Genomic DNA, 17444 nt, shown 5'->3' with positions numbered 1-17444 from the left:
AGCTTTTACAGTGATAATTAGTGTGAGGAAATAAATATTTCTCTCCTTTTTTTTTTCCTTTCGGTATTGAAGACTCAATAGAAACATGGCAGCTACAGAGGTAAACAAGAAATACAAGTGAACTAAAACACAAAATAAAAACAAAAACCACTGAACTGGAAGTCAGGAGACCTTGGAACCAATCGTTTCCCTGCTTATTCACTTGCAGTGTGGTTTTCGGCAGTGCCCTAGCTTCATAACATCAGGGGCTTAGACAAGGTACCAGCACTAAGCAAGGCACAGAGGAATCAGGGATGGGTAAGATGCAGTACCTGACCTGAGACACTTAATCCTAGTGTTGAGATACCAGAAAGATTCAGTAGGGCAGTGAGGTTGCTGTGGAACATAGAAAGGGAGCTCAGCCTATGGTTTCTACAACTCCACTTCCAGTCACCAGATAAGGCTATATAGGCAATAGGATAATTTGACCTAGGACCCATGCATTCATTCTAGACTCATACGCAAAGCCAAAAATCAAACCAAAAGAAGTAGAATAATATGGAAAGTTACCCTTACCTGTTGAAATATATATTTATAATATTTAAAAGGGTATGATGGAAATACACAGAAACACCAATAGAAAAAAGTTGAAAGTACAAAATATTCCCAAAATGGTGGGGGTTTTTTTGAATTTTATTTAATTTATTTTTTTATACAGCAGGTTCTTATTAGTCATCCATTTTATACACATCAGTGTATACATGTCAATCCCTATCTCCCAATTCATCAAACCACCCCCACCCACTGCTGCTTTCCCCCCTTGGTGTCCATACGTTTGTTCTCTACATCTGTGTCTCTATTTCTGCCCTGCAAACTGGTTCATCTGTGTCTTTTTTCTAGGTTCCACATATATGCGTTAATATGCGATATTTGTTTTTCCCTTTCTGACTTACTTCACTGTGTATGACAGTCTCTAGAGCCATCCACCTCTCTACAAATGACCCAATTTCGTTCCTTTTAATGGCTGAGTAATATTCCATTGTATATATTGTACCACATCTTCTTTATCCATTTGTCTGTCAGTGGGCATTTAGGTTGCTTCCACGACCTGGCTATTGTAAATAGTGCTGCAATGAACATTGAGGTGCATGTGTCTTTTTGAATTATGCTTTTCTCTGGGTATATGCCCAGTAGTGAGATTGCTGGGTCATATGGTAACTCTATTTTTAGTTTTTTAAGGAACCTCCATACTGTTCTCCATAGTGGCTGTATCAATTTACATTCCCACCAACAGTGCAAGAGGGTTGCCTTTTCTCCACACCCTCTCTAGCATTTGTTGTTTGTAGATTTTGTGATGATGCCCATTCTAACTGGTGTAAGGTGATACCTCATTGTAGTTTTGATTTGCATACCAAAATGGTGTTTTTATTGTAAGCAAAAGTTAGCATTTCAAATCAATAAAAACTGGAATATTATATAAAAAATATTTTGAACCAACCAGCTAAACACTTACTGTAATTAAACATTTAAATATAAAATATGAAAACAACAAATTCCAGGAAAACAACAGGCAAAAACATAATATGAAAGAAAAAAGACATTCTAAAATGACATCTAAGATGAAAACAAATGAAAAAAATTGACAGATGAAATACTTGAGTCCATGAAAATTTTAAAAACTTCTGTAACATAAGAAGTCATAAAATTGAAAAGGATTCCACAAACTGAGAAAATAATTGGAAATGTATGTTAGGAAAAGGTTTAAAGCCCTTAATCATTTTTAAATGCATACTACTTTCTCACCTATTAATTTAGCAATTATAAAACTTACTAATGCCCAGCATTGATTTGCCCATGAAAAAAATGACCATTGAATAGATTACTCCAGGAAGTAAAAGTTTGTAAAAAACTTTTTTAGACTAATTTTTGATTATGAATGGACGGTCTTTAAAATATGAAAAAATGTTGATGTAGCAGTTCAAGTTCTAGGAACATATTCTAATTAAGTAAGTAATCATAGATGTATACAAAGATGTAGTCACTAAGGTTTTCAACAAAGCACTATTAGTAAAGGTGAAAAAACACCATTAACCAAAATGTGTGAAACACATGAATGATTTTTAAAATTATAGTATATGTGTATTTGTCATTTTGGAATAATATTTTATTTATTATATAGTTATTTAAATATTAATAATATTATCATGGAAATATTTTCATCAAAAAGTTTTAGTGAACTCACCAAGCCCAAGAAGTATAATGTTCCTGTATTTTTGAATTACCTAAATTATCTGCTCCTCTAAGATAACTATCATTGACATTGCCTATATGGCATTTTGCTTTTTTAAATGCATTTTGCATATAAAACTGAATTGAAATATAGAGTCCAAAGACAGGGTGAAAAAGAGAAAGGAAAGGATTTGAACATGTGTCATGCTGGAAAAGAAAGATTTAGCAATGGGTCAAGAGTGTCTTAGAAGAGGAGAATTCAGCTTGGAAGAGATTGTTACAGAACAGGCATCAGAGGCTGGAGTCAGTAATAAGTTGCACCTAAAGAATTAGAATAAATTTGCACGTGGTCTAAAAAAACATGGCACGAGTAGGCAAAAAAGAGACCAAGGAGAATAACACATTCATTATGAATCTGTGACTTCCGGATTGGAAAGGCAGTCATGAGATAGAAAAGCTAATCAGAAGAACAAAGATGGGTTCTTGGGCAGAGAGGAAACAGACTTTTTAAAGAATTGAAAATGGGTACTTGCTGAGCCTCTGACATAGGGGTGAGCAAACTATGACCTATCTTTTTTTTTGTACAACCAATGAGCAAATAATTTTTAAAGACTGAAAAATATCAAAAGAATTTTATTTCTTCATATAACATGAAAACATGAGATTCAGATTTCAGTGTCAATAAATAAAGTTTTGTGGGGACACTGCCATGCTCATTTGTTTATGTATTGCCACGGATGCTTTCACACCACAAAGCAGAGTTGAGTACTCATAGCATATGGACCATAAGACTTAAAATTTTGACTTCTGGCTCCCTGCAGAGAGTTTTCTGACCTCTGATCTAAAGACTAAAGGAGACATGAATGAACAGGCAAGTATTTAGGAAGGAAATTACACGAGGATTGCTTGCTTGAAGTCAAGAGTAAAGGAGACTCTGGAACACTAAATCATTGTTATTCATAGTTTAGAACAGGGGTCCCCAACCCCTGGACCGAGGACTGCTACCGGTCCGCGGCCTGTTAGGAACCGGGACACACAGCAGGAGGTGAGTGGCAGGCAAGTGAGCAAAGCTTCATCTGCTGCTCCCCATTGCTCCCTATCGCTCACATTACTGCCTGAAACATCCCCCCCAACCCCGTCCGTGGAAAAACTGTCTTCTATGAAACCGGCCCCTGGTGCCCAAAATGTTGGGGACCGCTGGTTTAGAAGATACAGAAGATTGGAATCTTGGTTCACACCCAGCCTGATCACCAGTTAGCGCCTCCCCAGCACCTGATGCCACAAATAATCCCACCTTGTCTCAAGGGTCTGTTGGCTCCACCCCTCCATAAAACTCTAATATAATCAAGTGTCTTTGGGTTTTAGGAATCAGAAGTTGTCCCTAACTAGTTCTAATGAGAAGTCAAACTTTTTAGAACGTCATACAGTGAGCTTAAGGAAGTGAAGTTTAACTGGATCATACAGGAACTAGAAAACCACTGGATTCTTAGGGTCCCACTTTCTCCATCCATTTCCCTTAGGGTTTCTGTCTTCCTTCTCTTCCTTCTCTCACTGAAGACTGTCTTTCCCTGCTTAATCTCTAACATTCACATGGATTAAGGTGACAGCCAACTCATTATCTCCATCATAACCTCTCCACCTTAAAATCCTGTGTGCGAGCGCGCACACACACACACACACACACCCTGCACCAGAACTGGACAGGTCCTGCAACCCTCCTCTTTCAGATTACTGGGGAGAGAATGAGATTCTTCACCTCAGCCAGGCGATTAATTACATTGGCAAAGGTGTATGCCCCTGATCCAATCAACCGTACTGTGGTGGGTGAGTTATGTAGCCTACTTCATACTTACTAGGGCCTTACTTTAGGTGGACAATGATAAGTAAGGGGAGAAAATGGTAATGCGTGTGCTACATATTTATAGAGAGGGAGACACCTTTCCTCTTCTAAAAAGCCTTCGCTTACTATGCAGTCTGATTTAGATGCCTTTTCTCTGCACTTCTAGAGCATCTTGTTTCTACCTCAATGCTGGGCAAATTCATTAAGGATGAAGTTGCATCTTTATTATTTGGGTCTTTCCCACATTTCTAATACATAATATGTGTTCAGCGAATGCACATTGAAAGGATTAATTAGTGTACAAATGAATAACAAGCACTTGTGGGATCAAACACAGGCAAGGTGGATTGGGTAGATGAAAGATTAGCCTTATGTATGCAAAAATTAAATTAAATATATTGGTTGTGAGCCCTGAGCCCTTTGTAGATACTAGATTATATATATACTTCCAATTTTATAAAAGAAAACAATTAGTGAAGATAAAAGATAGGATAATTTAACTTACAAAAACTGTCAGAATTATAAAGCTAATTCGCCATTTAAAATTCAATGTGATTTACCATAACAACAGACTTAAGGGGAAAAAAAAAAAACAATCATCTCAATAACTTCCAAAAATCTCTCAGAAAACCAGAAATAGAAGGGAATTTCCTTCACCTGATAAAGGGCATCTAATTTTTTAAAAATCTATAGCTAACATATGCTTAATGGGGAAATACTGAACAATTTCCCCTAAGATCAGGAACAGGACAAAAACTCCTTATAACACTCCTATTATACATCAAACTGGGAGTCCTAGACAGTATAATAAGGCATACTAAAAACTTCTAAAAGAATGTACAAAACACTCAGAACTAATAAGTTATTTTAGAAAAGTCGCAGGACACAAGGTCAGTATACAAAAATAAACAGTATTTCTGTACACTAGTATTGAAAAATTGGAATTCAATAATTTTAAAGTAACATTTACAATAGCACCAAAACAAAGCAATACTTAGGTATAAATCTAAAATGTACGTGTACGATCTATATGCTGAAGAGTACAAAACACCAATTAAAGACATCAAAGAAGATCTAAATAATCGGAGAGACATACCTTGTTGAAGGAATAGAAGACTCAATACTGTTAAAATGTCAGTTCTTACCACACTGAGGACTAGGTTTAACTCAACACCAGTCAAAATCCCATTAGGGTTTTTGTGTGTGTGTGTGAATATCTCCAGCTAATTCTAAAATTTATGTAGAAAGGCAGAGGAATTAAAATAGTGAAAACAATTTCTGACAGAGAACTTGTCTCCAGAATACATGAGGAACTCTCAAAATTCAACAAGAAAACATCAAATAAAAATACCAGTTTAAAAAAATGGGTAAAATATTTGAACAGACACTTCACCAACAAAGATATACAGATGGCAAATGAGCTCATAAACAGATGCTCGAAATCATTAGTCATTTGGGAAATGCACATTAAAACCACAGTGAGATACCATTATAAACATGTTAGAATGGCTTTTATCGAGAAACACTGACAATACCAAATGCTGACAGAGATTTGGAGCAAGGGGAACTCTCATACAGTGCTGGTGGAACTGCAAAATGGTACAGCAGCTTTAGAAAACGGCTTGACAATTTCTCATAAAGCTAAACGTACATTTACTCTATGATTCAGTGATCCTACTCCTCAAAATTTACCCTAGCAAAATAAAAACATTCCCACATACACACAATAGTAAGTCAGCAGAGGTCAGTATCACTCAGAGCATCATAATTCGTCAATGTTTAAATCTGATCAGAGTAAATAAAATATATAAAGATGTAGATAAATTGATAGGAAAAATATTTGACTGCAAAATTTCCCTAAAAATAAATCTGTGTGAGACCTAAAGGATGGGAAGAATGGGGACTTATTGTTTAATAGGTACAGAGTTTCAGTTTTATATAATGACATGAGTTATAGAGATGGATGGTAGTAATGGTTTTACAACATTATGAATGCATATCATACCACAGAACTGTATATTTAAAAATAGTTAAGATAGTAAGTTTTATGTTATTTGTATTTTACCACAATAAAAAATTAAAAACAATATTCCAAGACACTAATAATAAAATGTTAAAATCTCAAAATATTTAAAAAATAAAAATAAACGTATGAATTTATCTTTACTCAGTGTAGTAGGAAACAAAGTTAAACTGCTTTAGCCCAGTGATTTAGATACATGTCACTGGTACTACAGGTTAAAATTAAATTAAAAATTCCTGATCTTTCACATCTGTTATATCATGAAATTATGAGGGTAGTCTCCTGCATATTTCAAGAACAAATACACCAAGAGTTTGGTCATTGTTAGAGAAATGTGCACTGATTGAGACATTTTTGTCCCTACCAATAATATAATGCATAGTTTTAAAGAATTTATGAATGCTGTGACCTGTATCCAGATAGTTTTTTGCAGAACTGGGTATGTTCCACCTGCTAGTCACCTCAGGAGGTTACTACAGTGGTTTGCTTTACTACTTATGTGTCATTAGTGTTGACAAGGCTAATATCCCACCATGGGTTCTTTCCCTGACCTTGAGAGATTATAAAATGACATTCAGCAGATTTCACACGTTTAAATATGCTGGTACTGTTAATGTCATTTTCTTTTCCAGTCACACAGCTGACAGGATACAAATTCCCAAGACCCTACTCAGGTTCCTATAAAGCAGTGAAATGGGAATTTGTGCTCTCCCACCTCCCCCCGCCCCCATCTAATGCTCTTCTCCTCTTTAACGTTGAAACTACCCTGTGTACTGTTTCTCTATTTATAGCCCAGACAATTCAGCTCCAGGCAGGTGGTTCTATTGAAAGATAAACAGACTTTTAAGAACCCCCCACTGGTTCATAAATGGTCAACTGTGCTGACATAGCAGGCTGCAGGTGACTAAACCCATCCAGGAATGTTGGTCATTTACTACAGCGCTTGGGACCCTGCAGCGTCTTTAGCCAAAGAACAGCTGATACTCTCAGCATTTTTCTCTCTTAACAAAAATCAAAATCAATGGTCATACAAACTGGTTAAAAGTATCAGGTGCATTTTCATCTAATACACCAAAATCCAAAAATAACCTCATTACTACCTTTGCCAGAGTGCTTATTGATTTTTGAGGATCTTTTAGAAGATTTTGTTGAACATTCTTGCCTTTGAAAATGTGATTTGGTCCAGCTGGAGTGGCCTCAGGCACCTCAGAGACACATCCTTCCTCCCTTCTCCCATTGCTCCTTTTTCTGTCTTTCCCCACCCCTGGGGTGAGATCTTGCACATTCTTACATGAAAGGAGTAGATAAAGAATGACAAGAATTCCTCTTTCAGCAGTACATTTCTGCATACCCTTTTTCAATTTCCCATTCCCACCATGATCTCATTGCATCTTTATGCCATCCAGTTAATGAACTCATGTTGGATCTTCTTACCTCCTAGCTATTTAAGTCTCCCACTATAGTATGAGCTATTCTTGTGGTCACAGACTCATTCTCTTATAAACATGTAACATTATATTAGTTTCAGGTGTACAGCTTATGACTCAATAGTTGTATATATTGAGCAGTGATCATCACAATAAATCTAGTTAACATCCGTCACTGTAGATAATTACAAAACAATTTTTTTGGTGTGATGATAACTTTTCAGATCTATTCTCTTAGCAACTTCCACGTTAAAAATACAGTATTAACTATAGTCACTATGCTATACATTACATCCCTGAGTTATTTTATAACTGGAAGTTTGTACCTTTTGACCACCTTCGCCCATTTCACACCCACTACCCACCTCCTACCTCTGGCAACCACCAATCTGTCAATCTGTTCTCTTTATTTATGTGCTTGTTTTTGTTTGTTTGTTTTTAAATTCCACATGTAAGTGAGACCATATGGTGTTTGTCTTTCTCTGTCTAACTTATTTCACTTAGCTAATGCCCTTAAGGTCCATCCATATTGACGCAAAAGGCAAGATTTCATTCTTTCCTATGGCTGAGTAATATTCCATTGATTACATATACCACATTTTCTTTATCCATTCACTTCCTTAGGTTGTTTCTGTCTTGGCTATTGTAAATAATGCTGAACAAATATGTGGGTGCAAATATCTTTTCAAGTTAGTGTTTTTGTCTTCTTCAGATCAGTACCCAGAAGAGGAATTGCTGGATCACATGGTAGTGCTAGTTTTAATTTTTTTGAGGAGCCTCTATATAGTTTTCCACAGTGACTGTACCAATTTACGTTCCCACCAGCAGTGCATGAGGGTTCCCTTTTCTCCACATCCTTACCAACACTTGTTATTTCTTGTCTTTTTGATAATAGCCTTTCAAATGCATGATCAAATGCACTTCTCAGAGTGCTACTACTGAGAAGATTTCCCCTAATCACGGTTCTTCAGGGAAACCCTTGCATTGTTCTCTAGTGCAATAGGAATTCTTTATAGGCTTGCATTAACAAACAAGTTGATCTACCCATCAGCTGGGCATGGTGTGAACTGAGATTAGATATTGGTTTGACACAGGTAGATGAATGGAGTCTGAACCCCTTGTTCCTGTAACTTATTTATTATCTCAAAACCAGCTTGGAACCAATTCTGAATAAACCATTTTTGTTGTACAGCAAATCACTGCTGTGTCCATTTGACCTTATGACTTAGTGGTTATGAAAATACCAGCTCATGATGGATACCTCTAGTCACATAATCAGGTAATACTGCCTGGTTAAGTGTTCTTTATCTAAACCAATAGTATGCTGATAGTTTCCTTTCAAATGGCATGACCTGACTTCAGAATCCTTTAGTTCTACATGGCCACTCTCCTATCCACATCTTTACCTACTCCATTAGTGCAATATTGTAATTTATAAGAAATACATACTTGGTCATTCAGATGACCAAAATGTGTTTCTTATATGTGTTTGATCTTTGTGGTTCCTGGGACACAGCTCCCAACATCTTTGGAATTTCTGGAGCATAAGAGCAATGGGAACATCTTTTGTCATAATATTTGGTCTCAGTTCCTCAGAGCCATAATGGTGAATTGAGTGCCTTGTTATTCATAATAAGCCCCTTTCCACCACAACTGGGTTTGAGTAATAAATTGTATTTTTGAAAGTACCTATGGATGGGGGCTGGTTTCCCAAGAAACCAACCATGAATAGAGAGTTGGATTTTCAATCCCACCCCCTGATTTCTGAGGCGGGAAGAGGTGCAAGAGGTGAGTCAATCACCATTGGCCAGTGGTTTAATCAACCATATCTATCTAATGCAGCTTCTATAAAAACCCAGAAGGACAAGGTTCAGAGAGCTTTTGGGTTGGTGAACCTATAGAGATTTGGGGAGAATTGCATACCAGGAAAGGACATGTAAACTCCGTACCTTTCCACATACCCTGCCCTGTGCCTCTCTTCCATCTGTCTGTTCCTTATTTATATCCCTTTATAATAAACTAGTGATCTAGTAAGTCAAATAGTTGCTCTCGGTTCTGTGAACCACTCTATCAAATTAATCAAACCTAAGGAGGGGATCATGGGAACCTCTAATCTGTACCCAGTCTGTCAAGAATATAGGCGATGACCTGGGATTGCTATTAACGTCTGAAGGGAAGAGGGAAAGGCAGTTCTGTGGAATTGAACCCTTAATCTGTGGAATCTGATACTATCTCTGGATAGAAAGTAGTGTCAGAATTGAGTTGAATTCTCAGACACCCTGCTATTGTCTAAGAACTGCTTGTTGGTGGTGAAGAAAACCTACCCCCTGCCCTAAACACATTGAAATTGGTTTCATAATTACATTTTAATTAGCCAAAATTATCCAGAGAAACAGACAATAGGATGAACTGATAGATAGATGGATGGATGGATGGATGGATGGATAGATAGATAGATAGAAAGATAGAAAGATAGACAGATAATTTTAAGGAATTGGCTCATGCACACAATTGTGGAGGCTGACAAGTCCAAAATTTGTGGGGTAGGCCAGCCAGCAGGCTAGGAATTCAAGAAGAATATCTATGTTTCAGTCCTGAGGCAGAATTTCTTCTACTTCAGGAAATCTGTCTTTGCTCTTAATGCCATCAACTGATTGGATGAGGTCCACCCATATTATGAAGAGTAATCTGCTTTACTTAGTCGACTGATTGTTAATTATTGATTTAATCTGAAAATACCTTTATAGCCAGGTCTATGCTAGCATTTAACCAAAAAAAAGGGCACTATAGCCTAGCCATGTTGACATACACAATTAACCATCACATCTGCTCTATATACCTACACCATCTTTACATCTACCAGGTTACATAGACTAAGCAGAACTGCTTGTATCTGGTATCACAGCCTCAGATTGCTTCAGTATTCTCTCTTGCTCTCAGTTCTTCTCAAAATGGATGGACTTCTGAGTTACTCAATGAATGAATCAGAAAAGAAATACTAAGTATGGTAGGTGCTGCCTCCAAAATCATAAGGGACTCGTCAAATGTTGTGCCTGTTTCTTAGTGATAGAGGCTAAAAGGTAGAATAGCATGTCATTCACCTTGGAGGATGTTATTTTGCAGACCAATGGGTTCCTAAAAACTCAACCCCATGAGCAAGCGTTCTTAATAATTTTGTTTTTTTTCTCTCACTCTCTGGTGCCCATGTGTATCACCAGGGCATCCAGAGTACTTGCCAGGTTCTCCTGCCTAGGATTGATTGGTAGGGTATCATCAGTATTGTAGACCAGTGTCACAAAGGAATGTCAAGTAGATCAAGTTCCCTTTGAACTATATTGTACCAAAGAGTAGGAGACATAATTTGGCCCTGGTCAGGATTGTAAACCTGTACTATTATTCATCCTAGTTGAATGTGAAATGCTCTTGATCCTCCTCATCACAAGGATGGAAAATAATGCATTTTCAGGATGAATAAATAGCCACACACCAAGTTCCAAAGGCTGTATTTATCCATCCTAGTAAAAATACAACATTTGACATGGCAGCTTTGATTGGTGAAGCATAACTGGTTAATTTTATGTGATCTATTGTAACCCAAGGGTTTATGAAGGGGCAATACCAGTGAATTATTTTTTTATGATGGGGACCAACACTCCTACATACTTTGACTATAAGGGCAATACTAATCAGTACCATCCCACCTGATTTGTGCTATGGCTTGTGATTTACTTTCTTGGCTGGTGGGAAGTGGGATGTTCAAGAGCTTCTACTTGACTTGCCAACCATAATGGCCGGGCAAGTAATCTGTGTCCAGAATCTGCCTGTAGTTAGGTGAATTCTTACTAATTATTCAATCAGAGACTGGGGCAACAACTACAGGGTAGGTCTGGGGAGCTATTAAACTGGAAGTCAGAAAAATGGTTTCTCTAAAGAGCCAGAGTAAATATTTTAGGTTTTGCAGATTGTGTGGTATATATCGCAACTACTCAAAGGTGCTGTGAGAACACAAAAGCAGACGTAGACATTAAAAAATGAACGTGTCTGTGTTCCAGTAAATCTTCGCTTCATAAATTGATGATGGGAAGAATTTGGCTGTGGGTCATAGTTTGCTGATTTCTGCATTAGACCCATATGAGATGAACTTGGGTCATCACTCTATGTATTATTACCTGACCTCTGTAGAGTCTCACTCTAAGAGGAGGACCATGATGACATTTTGTTTCCTTTGGTATCAGTGTCAGTTCAGATCATCTATCCAACAGGACTCAAAAGATCTTGGTATTCCCCTTTCCTGAGTATACACTGTTAAATGGACTTGGAGAACTGAGGGATGAGCACTTGTACTGTGTATACTTTGTGTGACATTTCAGGGCCCTTCTGTTGGGGTCACAGGTTCACTTTCAATAGATGCGCTCTGGGTCTGAGAATTTGCTCAGGTCTGCAGTGGGAGGAAGGTATCATGATTTTCCATTGCAACATTTGACATCTGCCTTCTGTTTCCTTGCTCTTGATTTCTTGTCATTATTATAAAATCAAGCTGTACCCTTGCTGCTGGCCCATCTATCTCACACCACAGATCTCTGCAAGTCAAGACCCACCGGTTGTCATTCTGGTTTTGCTGTACGTTACAGTGATTATATCTATCTCACTTCCGATGATTAAATGCTGTCATTTGGGCTTGAATATTCTAGCATCCTCTTATCTCAAAGACACTAGGAAGCCCAGTTTCAAAGCAGCTTCTTCCCCTGTCAAGACTGACTTACAGATGATAGTCACTATTATACTTTTTCCACATGTAAAATGAGATTGAAAACCAGAAGAGGTATGTCACCAGCTGATGTTTGTTTTACAAAGACAAGATTAAAACACGTGATTGCCTGTGAAGAAAGTGATTCATTGTCCATTACAAAATGAGTTGGGAGCGCTTCTAATCCATGTCTGGCATAATGAAGAGAAAGGCTCTTAATATATGCCTCCCCACTGAAACTGTGAGGAAGTTACTTCTTACTATCTCTCTTCATTTGCTAGCTGAAGTATCACATTTTGTTTCCCAAGTAGCATCTAACTGGTAGCATATATGGTGATAAAATTGGTTAGGTATGGAGTGTGAAGGCAATTTTAATACTGAATTTATTTAGTCCAGAACATTTCTTTTTGTACATATAAGTGTATCTTAAATCAATTACATCTGATTAAACTCACTTTACATGGTTAGTGTACTGTGAACACTCTTTCACCTCTGGTGCTTTTCCCAAAGATCACAGGAAGAGCATTTAGATGTTCATTTTGTGTGTCACCCTGATGTGCACAAAATCCAATAGATTCAAAAGGAAACACTGCATTAAATTAATTCGGCTTCAGGTTCAAAGGCTCATCATGTATGAAAAACAAAACCAAAGGAAATGATGAGATGCAATGTCACATTTCATTTAATATCTAAATCCACTCAAAACAAGGTAGTATCTAGTTCACTGTAGCCTCACTACATATGGCACAGCTCCTTAGGAAAAGAAAAAAGCTCTGAGAACTTGGAGTTGGCAAATATAATGTGAAATTATAAATGATTTAGAGGAGCAGTTCTCAACCTTGGTTGCACTTTAGAATTACCAGGGGAGCTAGTAAAATTCCCAATTCTCTGGTTTCACCTCAGGCTAATTAACTCAGGATTTCTGCAGTTAAGACCTAGGCATCAATATTTTTTTAAAGCTCCCCAGATAATCTCAGCCTGTGAGTAAGCCCAAGATCCTCTGATTTAGAGAGTGGTTCTCAAAGGTTGACATGGTTCGAATCACCTAGAAGACTTGTTAATACTCAGATTACTGGACCACACCTTGACAGTTTCTCAAACAGTAGGTCTAGAATTTGCATTTCCAACAAGTTCGCAGTTGATGGTCTTTCTGTTAGTCTGGGGACCACACTTTGAGAACCACAACTAGGAAGACCCCAGTGAGTCTCAGATAAGACGTAAATCCTGTGAGATTACCAATGATATGGTCATAGAAAGACAATAAAAGATACGTCTAAGTACTTCTGTGTGGGGGCAGGGGAGGACCCCTACTACATGTGAGTTCTGTAGGAGTAGGATAAACTATTCTAAATAAATAAAGGCCCTATTTTAGAGACCTGAAGTTCTATAGAAGGAAAAATTCAACTAGCATGAGAACTTAAATATGAGTGTGGGGCTGGGGAGGAGAGAGGAATATGTTTGTGATTTGAAATATTTAGGCCAAATAAGGAAGGGAGAAATATCTACTAGATTTAAATCTTCATTGAGTTCGGCAAACTCAAGAATAAGTTATTTTACAGGTGACTTTTATTATCAGCATTAAGGGAACAGAACAAACTAGAAAATATGACTAATGATGATGGTTATAAATTTGTATTCATTTTGGAGTATATGTCACATGATGTCTTTGACTGTTCATGGTTTCATGTTCTACAAATTTGAAATATTTCTTGAAGTATAACTAAGGCTCAAACAGAAGAAGGTCTGTTTCAATTTCTTCTCCTGCCCTGAGATGATACCAAGATTACATAACATTATCAGTATGGTGTATATACTGACATGGAAAAGAGTCCAAGATATTCTGTTAACAAGTAAGTTGTATACAACCTTGTATATTACATAGATATGAAATTGAAAGCATATACCCTAAATATTTACCTATGTTCCTTTGTGAGGAAGAATTTTAGGAGAACATCAGTTTCTATTTTTTTCCATTTTTCAATTTTTAGCTTATTTACTAATAATACTTTACATTGCAAAAATTAAAAAAAAACTTTCAAGAATATATTTTGAAAATTGACCTAAATGGAGGATAAGGATAAACTAAGAACACAGTTGCCAAAACAAACTCCATTTCCTAGCCCCTTTTGAAAGGAATTATAATCATGTGCATAGACGCTGAGGAAATACAAGCACGTGTCATGTCCTTACACATGACACATGAGAATATTTAAAGGGACCAGGGCATGTCTTCCTCACCTTTTTCCCTCATTCCTCCCTCCCTCCCTCTTTCTTTCCTTCCTTTTTTAATTGACTTTATATTTTTAGAGCAGTTTTAAGTTCACAGCAAAATTGAGAATATAGAGATTTCCCATATACCCTCTGCCCTTGCACATGCATACCCTCCCCAACTATCAACATCCCCAATCAGAGTGGTATATTTGTAAGAACTGATGAACCTATGTTGACATATCATAATCACCCAAAGTCCATAGTTTACATTGCAGTTTATTTTTGGTGCTGTACATTCTACTGGTTTGAACACATGTATAATAACATATATCCAACATTATAGTACCATATAGAGTATTTTCACTGCCCTAAAAATCTGCTGTGTTCTGCTTTTTTTATCCCTCTGCCCAACCTCACCCTCTGACAACCAATGATTTACTCTAAATTTTAGAGTCCAAGCTCAAACTGCTTGCCGTACAACAGGCCAATAAATGGAGAGACAAGTTGTTGAGGGCAAAGAATAGGGACTTCAGCCAGCAAACCTAGAAGATGGTGGACTTCTGCCCCAAAGAACCATCTTGCCTGAGTTAGAATTCAGGCTGCTTTTATACTAAAAGGGGAGAGACTAAAAGTCAATCACTTCCTGGTTTCGGTTAGCCTCCAGAGGGAATGTGTTAATTTCTTCCTCCCTGCAGTCATTCACAGGTGGACCTGTTCAGGATGTTTCCTGTGAGCTTAGCAAAGGTATTTTAGCTTATTGCTTATTACCTGGGAGACAGGGTTCCCAGAGATGGGCCATTATGTATAATTTAAGCTTATAGGCCATATCCCTTTAGTGACTAACTTGTGATAGAATACAAAACGTTCCTCCCTATTACACTTCCCCACTGTCAATGATCATTCCACAGTCTTGTGGGAAAGGGGATGAAAACCACTCTGGCTGGCTACTTCCTTCCTTTCCTGCTGAAAGGAGGTGACGAATATTCCTTAGAATCTTTAGTCAGTCCTTTTTTATCTACAACTATCTGAATCCGATGAAACCTCTTAGCACTTTGTTGTCTAATTCGTAATTGAACTTGGGGTTTTGGTTCCAGTTCCCAATATATATACTAAGTTCCTGTACTATTTATTTGGACAAAATTACACAAACTGTTTGACCCTTCTGCAGCTACAGTGGAATTCCCATCTACTTCAGTTGGATGGGCAGGCCTGTTGGAGGCAAAGTCATGAACAAGGTTAGTATAGAGCCCAGAGTTTTAATGTAATTGGCAACCGCTAGGTCTTTCAGCATTTGTAGATTCTCCTGCAAGGCCTTATCCCAAGTTAAATTAGTCTCTTGACATATTTTAGTGACATTCCCTTTTAATGTATGATTCATTTTCTGGGGTTTTCCTGTTAATTGTGGTCTCCAGGATGAATGTAGTTTTAATGCCTTAATCTAAATCAGGGGATAATTTTCCTAAGGAGGGCTTTAACCCCGTCAGAGAGTTTCTCGCCACGTGGGATCTCTTTCCACCCATCCTGAGAAAGTAACCACACAAACACTAGTAGGTTATCTGAAATTTCTTGCAGTTTGAGGCATTTGAGTAAAGTCTGTTTTCAATCCTTGGTTGGGCAGGTTCCTCTGTGTTGAGTCCCCATCTGGGGAGGTCTGATAGCAGTCTTTGGGTTATAAGACCTTGTGGGAAAGAGCTCTGTCTCCTTTTCTGGGTTTTTTTACGAGTGCCATCTGTAGGCTTAGAGCATGTTCTGGTGGGACTCTGATGTCAAGATATTCTGGTGTAAAATTTCAGGGTGAGGTCTTTGGGAAAGTTAATCAGCTCATTCCCCACAATCAATTTCACCCGGGGCTCCTATGGGGAATTGGGCACCTCAAGTCCAAGGGAGCCCCTGGGCCTCTTCAGAGTGTTCCTCTTTCTACCATATGAGAGGCTCTCGTCTTTTATTGTTCTTCTGTTTCAGCCAAGGGCAATCTGTTTTCCAATGTTTCTTCTCCTTACAGTAAGTGCATTGTTCCTTCCCCAATGGGGGCTTACCCCTATTCCCGTTACTCACCTTCCGGGAAGCCAGTGCCGCTGCCAAAAAAGTGCCATTTCCTTTTGCATCTTCTTCTGTTGTTGTTCCTATTAAACACTTTAAAAGCAACATCTACCAGTTGATAAGGGTGCATTCCAAATGTGCCATCTACTTTTTGCAATGTTCTCCTGATGTCTGAGGCACTTTGCCCAAAAAGGTCAAATTTACCATTCTAATATTTTCATGGGCCTCCGGATCTGCATTAGTATGATGTCTGTAAGCCTGATAAATCCTTTCCAAAAATTCAGAGAGGTCTTCATTTGTTTTGCTGAATTTCTTGAATTTTGTTCAATCTCTTTTGCCTTGGTTTCCCTTTTCAAGGCCCTGCCAAGATGCACTAATGAGTAGTGCTTTAATAAGGGCCTTCTTCCGTCCCAGGGTCCCCATTTGGTTCAGCTGTGGGTGCTGCCAAGTGGGCTTCCAGTGTAGAGGATCCTCCCTGTAAGGAGGGTTGAGATCTTTCCAACTAAACAAGTATGAGAAACCCTGCAGGCCGGTCATTTGCATTTAGGCCCCCACGAGATAAGGTCGTAAGGGAAATAGCCCTGTCCCAGAAGTGGCTCCTGGCCCAAACTGGGTGCCCTGTCGGATCTTAGATGGCGATACCAGACCAAGTCCCTGTGCCCCAGAAACTAACACAGGATTTTCTAATTGATCGCTATACAAAACACAAACAGCACAAACAAATGCTAGCATCCAAAGAAATAAATGAACTGGTTCACAAATCAGGTAAAAGTCCAACAACTCTTTCCTCTCTCTAACAGGGTACCCCACTCAAATACAAACAAATTGGCATATTCCAGAGAAAAGCCCCAAACAGAGAGGAAATAAAGTTTCTGGCTGTACACAGCAGAGTGACTTACCTTACCGTATGGAGCCTGTCGACTCCCAAATGCCGATTCCTTGCTCCAA

Source organism: Orcinus orca, chromosome 2, assembly GCF_937001465.1.
Source record: "Orcinus orca chromosome 2, mOrcOrc1.1, whole genome shotgun sequence".
In the NCBI taxonomy this organism is placed as follows: domain Eukaryota; kingdom Metazoa; phylum Chordata; class Mammalia; order Artiodactyla; family Delphinidae; genus Orcinus; species Orcinus orca.
This window is presented reverse-complemented; position numbering follows the sequence as displayed.